Source organism: Lepisosteus oculatus, chromosome 16 (assembly GCF_040954835.1).
Source record: "Lepisosteus oculatus isolate fLepOcu1 chromosome 16, fLepOcu1.hap2, whole genome shotgun sequence".
NCBI classification, from domain to species: Eukaryota; Metazoa; Chordata; class Actinopteri; order Semionotiformes; family Lepisosteidae; genus Lepisosteus; species Lepisosteus oculatus.
The window spans coordinates 7,607,464-7,620,361 of record NC_090711.1 but is presented as its reverse complement, the minus strand read 5'-3'; the positions used below and the strand labels follow the sequence as shown (position 1 = coordinate 7,620,361).

Here is a 12,898-nt window from a genome sequence, read left to right as displayed (position 1 = left end):
CTTTGACCTTGCCCTCGACACAAGTGAATATCTGGTCTCTTTGGAATTTTCCAAAAATAGCCGGGTCAGGTTGATGTCACTTGTATTTACTGTGGGTCTTTGACAGTGTCCTGATGTCACATTACAGAAAGGAAAAGTCAGCCACCAAGGTGTTTGGGTTATGGATATCTTTCATGTAAATGTTCTTTTATCATTTTCTCTGTGCTGTTTTAGGAATGCCATTGAGTTTGGCGCAGGTAAATGTGTTCGTTTGTTTGTAGTGTACATCTACGTATTGGGCTCTCATTAACCAATATTAAAGAGTTTAAAGGGTTTTCTGTCATTTGCCAACTTTTTTCTTTTTGTATATATGTATATGTACCTAACAGCCAAATTTAAAATCACATAAGTAAATATTACTATATGAAACTGCCCATAACTGTCATTTTATTTTTGTTAATTTTTTTTCTTACTCTTTCTCTTCATAATATTATATTCAAGTGGTACTGGCTCACCTCTTAACAACCTTCTATTTCTAATAAGAACTTGAAAGTCTCCATTTGTCAATATGAGTCTATTTTCATACTTGTGCAATTTAGCTTTTATTAAGATTGGTATTGCAAAACCTTCACTCGGCCTCTGACACCTTTGAAGGGTAGAAACCACTTATAGTCCACTTTGAGTTTCTGCTGGAGGTGGTAGAAGATACCCAGATATCCAGTATTTTCTTTTCCACTGCACTCAATACTTCCAGTGGCAGTCAACTAGCCTTGTGGTTTACAGGTCTTTAAACCTGTGGGTAATGTTATTGTATGCAAATTATGTTCTTGTTCATTCCTACTAGCTTTAAGTAGGTCCATAAATCTTATTGGGTTAAATTCTTTAGAACTCTCCTGTATTGAGCCTCCTTATTGATTTATGGTTACTGCACAAAAGCACTCATGTGGCACATGATTTGGTTACAAAATGGAAATAAAATGAGGCATTTTGATAGTTTTTGTCAGTATAGACTCAATAACTGCTCTCTAATTATCTTGCTGAAACCTCCATTCACAGTGCATATGTTTTTGACCTTCCATACGTGTAGACTTAAAAGTAATTAGAAAACAATTTTAACAACAGTCTAGACTGGCCATCCCAGGGTATCGGTGGAAAGAAGACTTTTCAGTACTCATAACTACTGGGATAGGGTTAGAGAAGACGAGAGAATGAACCCAGAAAGAGATTGGAAGATGAACTGCCCCTGAATAAAATCATCGGAGCCTTTTTTTAAAGTGCTAAAACCTTTAAGTGTAATATTGAAAGCTTGCCCCTTTCCTGTCTTTGGAAATGTCTATACTTTCCTTGCTGTGGCAGTTCAGAAATTTTGCCCCACAAAATATGCCCCCACAAAATTTTGCTTTGAATGGGATGTTCATCATATTGCTTAAGTTAAGTTTGCTTATGATGCCGACTTAATTCAGATTATTCCTTGTTCCCTTTTGAGTTCCAGTGCACATGTTTTTTTTGCATAGATCTGCGGGATCTTTGTTTTAATAATTCAAGGTTACACTATATATGTGACGCTAATCTTCACATTGGAAGGACATCTCTAGATCATAATTTTAAGCATTTCAGTTTTCCCAAGATTAAAAGAGATCTTGCATCCTTTTCGACTGATGTTGATTGCAGTCAGCGTATTCCTAGAAGAATGGTTTACAGGAGCTCTTTCTTTGCAACCTTTAAAGCTCCATTTTTTAAAGTTGAAAATCTAGCTCAAAGGGATAGATCATTCCTTTGCACGAACGCTGGGTTGGAAAAAAATGAGAGAGCTGCTTTAGATCTTTGGAGTTAAATTCTTTGAGAGGGTTAAAGTTCAGCTGCAGCAGTGCTGTGCTCCGATTGGCTAAGGAAAGGTGAAATTAAAACCACGGTAAACTTTTGACCCTGCAGAAGCTCTTTAGAAACGCCCAGTGCTGGCGTGGAACAGAATTCTTTCTCTTCCTGTATTTACTTCATGTATTCGTGCAGGGCTGCATGTAGGCTAAGGAGAGGGAGGGAGAGAGAGAGAATGGGGCTCAACAGAGAGAAGCAGGCAAGAGGAATGCAGGGTTTTCAACAGCGAGCCATAATTATAGACAGAACTTCTTATTTAAAAGAAATATATAGGAGTCTGGAGTCCCCTAACCATCAGGAGTCAATTTTCACTGCTAATGTTTTCTTTCATTAGAGATCAAACAGTTTGGGACTCTTTGCCGAATTATTTCACAAGCTGAAACAGGAGGGTAGTCATTCTTTTCTATTACCACTTAAATCGTTAAATGGGAATTCGGGGTTTATCACACATTTGGGCTAAGCTAAGTGGAGAAATGCTAATTGATCAAAGCCTCTTTTAACGGATCTTTATTTTGACTTAATGAATGGCTCTTAAGAGGGGGGAAAAATGGATGTATAGATGTTTTCCATAAAATGTCTTGCAAAAAACAAGGAGTTCTTAATTAGAAAAGACTGCATGAAGCCCTGGTATCCATAATGAATAGGAAGAAAGAGGGGGAGAGAGAGGAATTTCTCATATTTACCCCAGGTGGCTCCATCAAACTCCAAATCTAATTTAAGTTGCTGCCATATTGTTGGCTCTTCACAAACAGGATTTCGTTAAGTTGCTTTTCATTGAAGACAAATGTCCATTTTACTTTGCTAATCCTTGGCTTTCCCCACTAGTTCTTACAGTGTCAGCGTGCACATGTATAGTATTTTCAGAGGAAGGTAAAGCGTACATGGTTTCTAATGCAAGGCGGTGTCTGAAACCTTCTCTTCTTCAAAACTGAGATATAAAGCACTAGAAGTAGGATGCCCACCCCCCACCCCCGCTCCAATGCAGAGCGCAAAGCTTTTGCATCACAGTGCAGCAGCCTTGGATGAAGAGCAGGTAGGAGAGCTGATGTCCCTCCCCACCAGCCTGCTAGGCACCATATGGCCCCCATTGTATGGATTTCTCATCAGCTTTCTTCTAAACATTTTTCTTCTTGAATCCAATTACTTTGCCCTTAAGAGACAGACCATTAGATGAAGAGCCCCTGAGCCCCCGTTAATGGAAGACAAGATGGATACCAGCAAAATAATGATTTTTAAAGGCCATGCAGGGCGTTTTTGCCATTTGATTTTTTTGGTATTTAAAATAAAGCGAGTTTTGCACCTTAAAATGTCTTGCCGTTTCATGTATAAATATGATTAAAAAATCAGCAAAATTTAGTTATGGGTTTTGATTTCTGCTAGCACTTCTTGTGCTTCGGTGTTTTGAAGGTGACGAATGGCAGAATCACAAAGTGTGATTTGGGTTCTTCAGCAGAAATCCCTTGCGATTACAGAGATGTTGTGGTAACTGGCACTTTTACTTGCAGAAATTAATGCTTTGTTGTTTTTTTTTTTTGGACAATGCAGGATTTGCGGTGTAAAAAGGCAAGTATGCCCTGTTTCCAGCACTGTACCGCTGGGGTTGCTGGGGAAGTAGAGAAACAGTATCAAGAGCTTGGTTTACCCTTGTCTCAAAACAAACTTCCCTTAAGATGGAGGTTTTCTTTTCTTAACAAGTTCAATGTCATCCATTCACAGATATTTTCAAAGGCAGTACAATTTTTGACACTGATCTTTAAAAAATATGTGCACACACCAGGACAGCCTGAAACATCCTGCATGATTTCAGTCTTGGAGCCCTTTTCATTTTTGATTTAGTTAAAATTCGTACTTTGTTTTCACCCTGGTTGTCATGTTTTGTTTCATGTGCTGTTTTCACAACATTATTTCCGTTTTAGTTGCTAAAAAATATCAAAGGCTTTGATATTTGCACCTCATAGATATGGAGTAGCCTAGTGTATCCTGATGGAAATGAGAGCTTTATTTTGAGTCTTGGCAGAAACTGAAATTATATAAAATAATGAATAATATAAAAATGTCTTTTGAGGCTTTTCAGATATACATGAAAAGTGAGTCTGTTGTGTGGTTGGTCTTTATTTGCGGAAGAACCCTTCTTCTTTCAAACGACACGACAGTTTTAAGTTAATTTGTTGAGCCTGTGTGTGCTTTGGTGTGTAGCATCTTCAGCTAGATCTGAGCATAGATGGTCAGGAATGGTGAAGAAACTAGTTTCCCTTAAGTGAAATCCTTGTAAATGTCAGTCAGATGTCACCCTAGGCTTCCTGTTTTCACATTTGAAACTTAACTGGAAAACTGTTTTCCTTTCAGACATCTGCTGGGAACGTACAGCTTTCTTGGCATCATTTGACGCAAAATTTTAAATGATCTTAGTTTTACTGTAGTTCTGGGTAGAAGAGATCATTTTCCACAGTGAGCAAAGTCAATAAAGAGAACAGACGACGATCATGCCAGGTGAATGACTGTAGGTTCAAGGTATAAAGCTGTTGAATTTCAAACATTTGAGCTTTTAGCCAGGTCACGTTCCCCACGGACCGTGGTGGGGTGGGGGTTGTGGCGATTCCAAGTAGAGCATTAGAAATAGTTTTTTCTCATGACCTAATGTGAAATTCAACTGAAAAAAGGTAGTTTTAAGTGTAAATTAAAATATTTATACATTCATTTTGGAAATGTCTTTTGATGTATATTTTTGACCCAGATACATGAGTAAATTGAGTTAGTTGATCATGAACAATTATACAGATGGTACAAATATGTTACAAAATCTAGTATGAAATATCAAATATATTGCAAAATAAAGTGCCGGTGAACAATAATGGCAGTATGAGGTCATGGGGTTTAAATTGTTTTCTATAAAAAACATTTGGTGAAAACCAACAAGGGAACATTGTATCAAAAAATTGGGGAATCTCTTGGATGTGTGTTCTAGAAGTCATTCCTTTTTTTTCTTCCGATTTTTTTAAATTAAAAAGCCCCCTACACACCTGCGGAGGTTATTAGGGCTGTCGTGTGATGTTCTCTCATTGTGCTGTCCTTGCACAACTGGCACTGACACTTCTCGAGTCAGGAAGCACTTGAACACATAAGCAACAATCAGCCCAAACAGAGTGGGCAGGCTGCATTGATTGACCTTATTACAGTAATTAGGTCTGAGCTCCCACATGAGCTGCAGTTATCCCCCATTTTTATAGAGGTATAAAATTGCTACCTCGTCTGCAGTTTCATTCACATCCTATAATTAGATTATAAATAGTTGCACCAAATGTTTTGAAACAGTATAATTTTCAGCGAAGGGGTATAATTTTCCATTGCTGATTGAGAATCGTTAACTAAAACCTTAAATTACAGCTCTCTACATTGAGAAAAATACTGCCTGGTCTTTTCTGGTCTTGTGTGCAAACTACATGCCTATACAGTACACGTCGCATGTGCACACACATCAGAAAAGAAACTCCAAAGGTTGCAAGATTTCTAAAATAAAAGGATTCGGAGGAGAAGATTTCTGAAAGACTGAGGAACACTTAGGTTAGGAAATGTTTTTGGGGATGCACATTCGTAAAGTTTGACTTTGAAAACTATAATCCTCTCAAATGGGCTTTTGAATTTGAGAATTTAAATCTTATGGGTTCTGTGCTCAGTTAATGTAGGAGGACAAAATAAACTCTAAACCACTCATTTCTTAAATGTCTGGGAAAGCTCACTGATGCCAATTCCTCCACCAAAAGTTAAAAATGTTGTGGAGCTCATGAATTTCATATCAAGAATAATGGTCTACCTGTTTTTAAGCATGTTTAAAGGGATAAGCAGAGAGCTCTTCAGTTCCTTTGTATTCTGTGGCTTCATTTTGAAGGGGCAATTTTAATACCCCTCCTTATGTAAAGGGGGGTATTTTTCAATTTTAATCTATGAATGAACCAATTTGCTGCCTTTCTGCTAATAAATTATCTTCATGTATTTGCATATGGAACTAATAAGACTGTGAGTATTCCCTGCAGTGTTGATGTAAGTTCTGCTTTGTCATGTCACGGAGGGAAGATTTAATAGTAAACTGAATTGCAGCAGTGAGGATTCTTAGCTTGCCATTTTTAACCGGTGTTCAAACTGTAGTGCACTTACCTAGAGCAAAGTACTAAGGTCCAGAATCTTTCCATTTGGATTTTGTCCAGGTGCAATTACACGTTTTTAGCTATTAATTGTGGATGATAAAGACTCATTTGACACAACACATCTGATGTTCTGTACTTTTTTTGCACTGCTTGTACTATCTTTAGAGCAGTAACCGTGCATCCCTGTGCTCTTAGGCATTTGCTCTGTCAGAATCCAGTACAGGAGTATAGTAGTTTGATGGTCACACTTTTGTGTTTTTCGCCTTTGTGTCCTCCCAATGCATTTTGCTTTTTGCAGCTGCATTCCGTTCGATTTTCAACTTAAAATTTCAATTTCATGGCTTTGATTCCCCATATTAAACAGTCTGTTATCCCGCAGGTAAGACACCTGTGGCAGCTTATCTAATGGGTTAATCATGGAATAACGTGATGATGCATTTATGTGTCTGTAGCCCGTTATAAATGTCTTCATTCACAAATCAGTACAGTCAAAACAAAATGCTGATGACTGGATTTTGGCTTCAGTGAGGTTCTTGGCACAATTAAGACCATCACAGGAAAGTTTTTGGTTTTTGGAACCTGGCTTCCGGGAGAAGATTATGAGCGATCTCAAGGGCTCTTGAGATATACATGAAAAGTAATGAAAAGACCTTTGTGGCAATAGAGGGAGGATGACTTGCTGTTGACCGCTGATGTGCCAGCTGTTAAACATGTTGCTCTTTCAGTATTCACCAGCATTTTCAATAGTGTGCTAAATGAATGCGTTATGTAATTCTCCAGGTTCAACCAAATCAGACAGTCAACATGTATACCTTCAATATTAGATCATTGCAAGTCGGGGTAACCACCCTCTTTCAAGTTATTTTTGCAGCGTATTGCTGTACCTGGGTCACTCTCTCCCAGGGTACCGACCTGATGTCAGTGTGTGAGGCACTTAAGTACTTCAGCAGTACAGTTTAAACAATCGGGTTCATGTCCCAGTAGCAAGAACACAATGCCAAGACAAAGTGAAATGGAAAGGGCATTGAACGCCCATTTATTGCAGCACTTCCTGGAGTCTTATAATTATTTTAATAATCAGTCTTGGTACTGCACTGGGCTCATACGAAATTTTATGTTGGCAAGCATCTCAGCCAGGGGGAGGTATTGTAGACCTGTTTACCTTGACTGTACACCAGAGTCACATGTGATAGTAGACCGATTGTCTTATCTTGTTTTGGTCTGAGTCAGGGAAGGATGATCTGCATCCTAGTCTGTGGTTACTGATCTGGGTGTGTTGTTTCACACTAAAGGTAATTGACACCCAAGTGGTCCCCGGCTCTGGTCAGAGTTCCAGTATGAATTCCCCTTTATTTTTACATTTAAACTGCGAATGTGTTTGGTTACTGCAGGGCGTTAGTGATGTTCACAGATGTTGGCTATGCTCATGATGTATGAAGTGTTCTTTCAGTTTGGTCCACTTTCTGTACGTTTTTACTGTTCTCGTTGCAGTACTTTCAAAATATTATTTCTGTTCTGTGTAAGCAGCATTTGAAGTGCTGATTTTCTGAATGTGGAATTCCCCTCTTCTTATGTTTTTGCCTATACTTGATTTGGTGATGGTGGGAAAGAACGCAGCAGATGTCTTTCCACTTCTTTTTTTTTATCCTCGGCTCCTGCTCGTTCCGTTTTAAATCAAAGCCAAACACATGGCGCTTGTCTTCAGCACAGACACACTTGTCCTTCCCTGAGAAAAGGGAGTGGTGTTCCCTCCCCCCTCTTTCTTTCTCTAGCGCAGTCCCCAGCCTTGGCAAAGACTCACAACAAGCAACACTAATTATAATGGATAATGGCTTTATTCCTTTGCAGTGATTTTAACAACATAGGTTTCAAAATCTGCACATGTGCACACATGTTCTGCATATGTCTGTGAGTCTCGGCTGAGTTACGGTGCTCCCTGGATCAGGCCTGTCACCCTGCTGGCTGGATCAACCCTGTGACCCTGCTTCATCTCTGTTTCGGAGAGTCAGCGGCTCAGCGCTTTCAGTGATTTCATCACCCAATTCTAGATTTTAACCAGATCTTTCTAAAGTGGCTTTTATTCTAAAAGTTTACATGTAAAAAAAAATAATAGTTTATTAGTTTTTTTTTTAAACTCATGAAGGGAACATGTACTGTGCTGGTAAATGTGGACAGTCTAAATGGCAAGATTCGTTTCTTAAAGTATGTTGTGCAAATGTAGATCCTTTGGATTTTGTTAGTGTGTTAAGGGTTTGCAGTGCCATTACTGTTCCATACATATGAGGTTCCAAACAAAATGTACAGAAGTGTGACATGTGACGGTAAGTCATGCAATTTACCAGAAGCTCCACCTACTCAACCACATAAAGGAAATGTATGAGTAGGCCATATATAGAACCATCCCAGGACAAACAACAGTGTTACAGATGGTTAGCATGCAGTTTAGACAATACTGTAAAGGACTAATACTATATATTACTGTAGTACTACAAACTTGGTGATTACAGAATTGAGTTGCTGTGACTTAGAGTACTGATATTTTGACATTTTAGCTTCTTTGATCCATATACACTTCTACGTTGCTGGAGCATGTTGTGATGTGGTTCAAACGTTTGTGGACCATTTGGACAATGGTATGCTGAAATTTACGTACCACATTTTTGTACATTTTGTGCGAAAGCACATCTGTACATATTCATGCTTGATCTTAATGAAAGAGCCCTGTAGCGAAACTGCTTAGCCACTTTGGATATTAGTCTTAGCTGCTCTGTTTGACATAAAATGGAAGTCATGACTTTAAATGTTTTGATGGTGAGATATAGGATGGGTTGATATACTGTATGGAAGATTTTGTATTTAACATCTTGCACATTGAATCATTTCCTGTAAGTGTTTTTGAATCAAAACATTTAGACTTGGGAGATAGTTCAGCGAAGATCCTTGATCCTCATTTGCTTTTATCCCAGTCTTTAAGAGATCCCCAGTGGGATCTCTAATCCCACTTCTTATTCTCAATCTGTGCCTCAGAGAGATTTATTGATTATAGTGTTGTTGATTTCATGACTTTATTCACTTAATGGGCTTACTGCGAATAGAGATGTGTGAATGCTCGGGGTAGGATGAAATAGAAATATCAGCTTTGGGCAAGCAACAGTAAAGGAAGTACAGTTGAATTAGGCTGCATGCATAGCTAGAAGAATGAATTGGCTTTAGACAAGGGAGATTCCAAACTGAATCCGAAGATGAAAGACGACCAACATGGAAGATGGGAAGACGCAATTAAGACCACTACAGAGGTTAGGTGCTATGTCCGGGGGGCAGACCTTGAAGCTTGGCTTGTATCAAAATCATTTTTGCCTCAATTTGGAATTGGTAAAGAGTGCTCTCCAGTTTAATGTCATGTTGGTGTTGTATTTCGAAAGTTGTTTATTTATTAAAGGAAAATGGTCATAGAAAATAGAGAAAATCAAATCTCCTGTTTGTTAAAATGTTCTCCAGTGTCCACATCTTGGGACAAAGCAGGAGCAGCCATGAATCATTGCGATGGAAAAACAGGAAGCAATTTTTCCCCTGTACTACTTTAAATGCTAAACTTCTCATTTTTGTAATTAACACATGCACACACACACAGTGTATAGCTTTGGGTGGGAACACGGATGCAATGCCAAATGTTGTTTTTGGCACAGAGCTGTGCCTACAAGTGAGAAACTGAGTCGTTTGATGGTGTAAGGATCTTGGCAGAAGGCGTCCCCCCCCCCTTTTCAATTAAGTGAAGTCACCCTCTTGAGTTATTGGTCCCCTCGCTCTTTTGTCCTGTGGTTATTTATATTCTTATTTAGTTTTGTTTAGCGTGGAGCAAAATACAAAGACTGTATCGCACTGCAAGCAAACTGATGTTTAACATACCTGGTCCTTGTTTCAGTTTGTATGTGATTTATTTGCATATGCTTCACACAGCTCATGTTACAAGCTTTATTTCAGGCTCGTTGGAATGTCCTTGTTGTTCTTGTTAATCGTGGTTGTTGTGTGTACGTGCACCAGACTTCAATGTAGTGTTACACTAGGAGTAGGCAGTCTTGGAGTTTGCAAGTACTTTGTGTTGTAATTGGTTAGGTGCACTCAAAGGGTTAAACAAACCCCCCTTTTGGAATCTAGTGGATGATTTTTGATTTTTAGAAAACGCAAAATGTGGAATCAACTTCTGTCTTCCAGCCTCCCTCACTGAATCAGTGTAGTAAAATCAAAGTAGATGTTGCTGTGTACAAGTCACTGCCCCTCCCCTCCCCCATTGTATCCCCATTCTGATTTCATGCAGGAACTACCACTTTAAAGTTCGCTCTGTGCAACAGTGAAAACTGAATGTCAGTTTAAGTAGTAGAAACAAACAAACCCTTGAACAGAAGAGCTTTTAGAAACCAGCTCCTTAATAAACTAATAAACTTTTTTTTTCTGTAGTCGGAATATTTCTTGTTTTTTCCCCCCTTTGACAGAAATGGCAACACTAGTATCAGACCTCGGCCAGTGAACGGCAGTTTTCGCAACTCTTAGCCTTGTTTTTTCTTTTTGTGAACGATTCCTGCAATCCATTTTCAAAAATGCAAATGAGCATTTGCCGCGGCTGCTTTCGGCCGACACACCCGAGAAAGACTTGTGGGAAAACCAGTTATTCTGTTCTATTTTTATGTGACAGATTAATGTCTTCTACAAGAAATCAAGGGGAAGGAGAAATAAACCACGTTCGGTAATGTAAATGGATGTAAAAACCATAAGCCTGCTGATGTAAATGTACTCCTGATGTGCTCAATTTAATATACATGATAAAATATGTATTTGCTAAAGCATTGTGGGACATTTATATTTGATTTTACCTACTGTTCAAGTTCTTCCCTTGTTGCGGCCGTTCTCTTTGAAAGATGAGGTACAACTTGACTGTTTACATGGTCTCAGTTGGACTGAGTTTTTAAAAGTATAGATGAAAGCAAGTTTGTTTTTTTTTGTAGTCGTTTGCTGCTGAGCTATAGATTCAGTTTTTTATTAGTCACAGTGGTCTGATTTGTTAAATAGAAGGCCAGGTGCCAAATTGTGGCTTGGCACATATTTGCATTTTCTCTAACTGCTGTTTTTGTTTCAGAGCTAAGCTTAGAAAAGTCACTGAAAGTTCAAACAATGTAGCTTTATACGTGTATGTATGGAATGGAAAAATTAAGTACAGCCTTCCTGGTACTGTGCCATTTCCTGTTGAACATAAATGCGTGCGCACTGGGGATGCGGGCATCGATTAAATACTTGTGCAGGAATCTGCTTTGGAATTATTTGAGATGCAAAAAATATTTGCATAAAAACGTCTTTAGCTCGGGCATTATCCCTTTTCCATTTATGAAATTCCTTTATTTTTATTTGCATCTCTGATCAGTGCGCTTGCCAAACACAGGGTTCTCTGATCTAGCTTACAACTCTGGGAGAACTGTAGATACCTGCAAGATGGTTGTTACAGTTACTTGTTAATGCAGCACTGGCTTTTTTTGTGATTTTTTTTCTCTTCAGGGAGTGTTGGGAACATACATTTGTGACCTGCAATGAACTTGAATCATGGCAGATAGTTGCAGATTTCTTTGATTTTGTTTTCAAACCCAACTTTTATGTTTGGATACTGCTCAGGATAGGGAAGTTCTCCTCTTTATACAGCTGTTAGAAATGCATAAAACATCTTATTACTGTTGGTTGGCAAATTATTCCAGAGCCTTTTAAGAGGTTTTAAATTTAAGATTAAAGCAACATCCATGGTAGGAGCATATGTGAATATTTCTCTGATTTTTGTATTATCAGAACTTAAGAGTCTGCATTCGTGCCATGTTTGTTTTGTAAGTTCGTAACAATACATTTGGCCAGTTAACACATTTTAAAAAGCCTGTCTCTTGAAAATATGAAGGGTATCAACTAGTTTGCTTTTTTAAAAATTTGTGGTTATCTCATTATTCCTTTGAAAATATCAGTTTGTGTTTTTTAAGACGTAATACCAAATAGTACCATGCTTTTAAAATCATTGGCTAAACCATGGCATGAAAGCCTAACCAGATCATTTAACAGACTGCTGGACTTTTAAATTTGTAAGTAGAGGGTTTCTGCTGCAGACGCTAATAGTTTAATAAGAGTTTTTTTTGTTTCAGAAGGTAAAATGGCGTAAATTAGAGTTGCCTCAAAGTGCTCTCTGTTCTGCCTGCAGTACTGTAGGGCCCTTTTAGAAGGAAACTGAGCAGAGTGAAGCTGTAATTGTTTGTGCTCGAGTCTTTGTCTTTAGCCGCGTGAGAAGGTAGTGAGGTAGAGGGCCAGAGAAAGAGAGACATAAATATGTAAATGAGGCAGACAATTAGCCATTAGCAGGCTTCCAGGAAGAGGCTGTGCTTGGTGCTGGTGCCTGGGTAGGGGCCATGTGAGCGAACTCAAACAGGATGGTGTTTTGTTGCTTCCTGTTTTTATCCCCAGGAAGACTCTTGAAAGTTGTGACCGGTAGGGAAAGGGGGCTGCTGCTCTGCTGCTTTTTTTTAAGGCGCCAGTAGCCAATGAGACTGGTCCAACTGGAAAAGAATTTGGCAGACTGCCTAGAAAAGCAGACGGGCGGCCACAGTGTCAGATTATAGGTAAGGATACTGTTTACCCAGGGACGTGTGGTGGGCTGGTTTGTGTTCGTCTCGGGGAAAGTTTAGCCACCTGAGGAAGATTACATGTAGACGAGTCCTTAATGACCGGCATTCTGCGAGCACAAACTCATTTTTTCTTTTCTGTCTAGTTGTGATTTGAAAGAGAAACTTGGTATACTGCTCTGTTATAACTAGTTACCTTTTATCTATTCCACTTGTGCGATTTTGTTTTCACTGTTGTAGTTCTCTAGAATTGCGTAAAAA

At 38.8% G+C, this 12,898-nt stretch overlaps 1 protein-coding gene across 4 annotated transcripts in view; it reads left to right on the top strand.

The window, feature by feature from the left end:
- The window catches only part of ncoa3 (nuclear receptor coactivator 3), a 59,956-nt gene that overhangs the window by 14,237 nt on the left and 32,821 nt on the right, over positions 1–12,898 (top strand). Inside the window, exon 2 of one of the 4 annotated variants that reach the window (XM_069179576.1) lies at positions 12,480–12,634. The exons of the other annotated variants lie outside the window; for them this stretch is intronic. The gene's annotated coding sequence lies outside the window, so the exon portion shown is untranslated. The remainder of the gene's footprint in view (positions 1–12,479; positions 12,635–12,898) is intronic. 4 annotated transcript variants of the gene reach the window in all.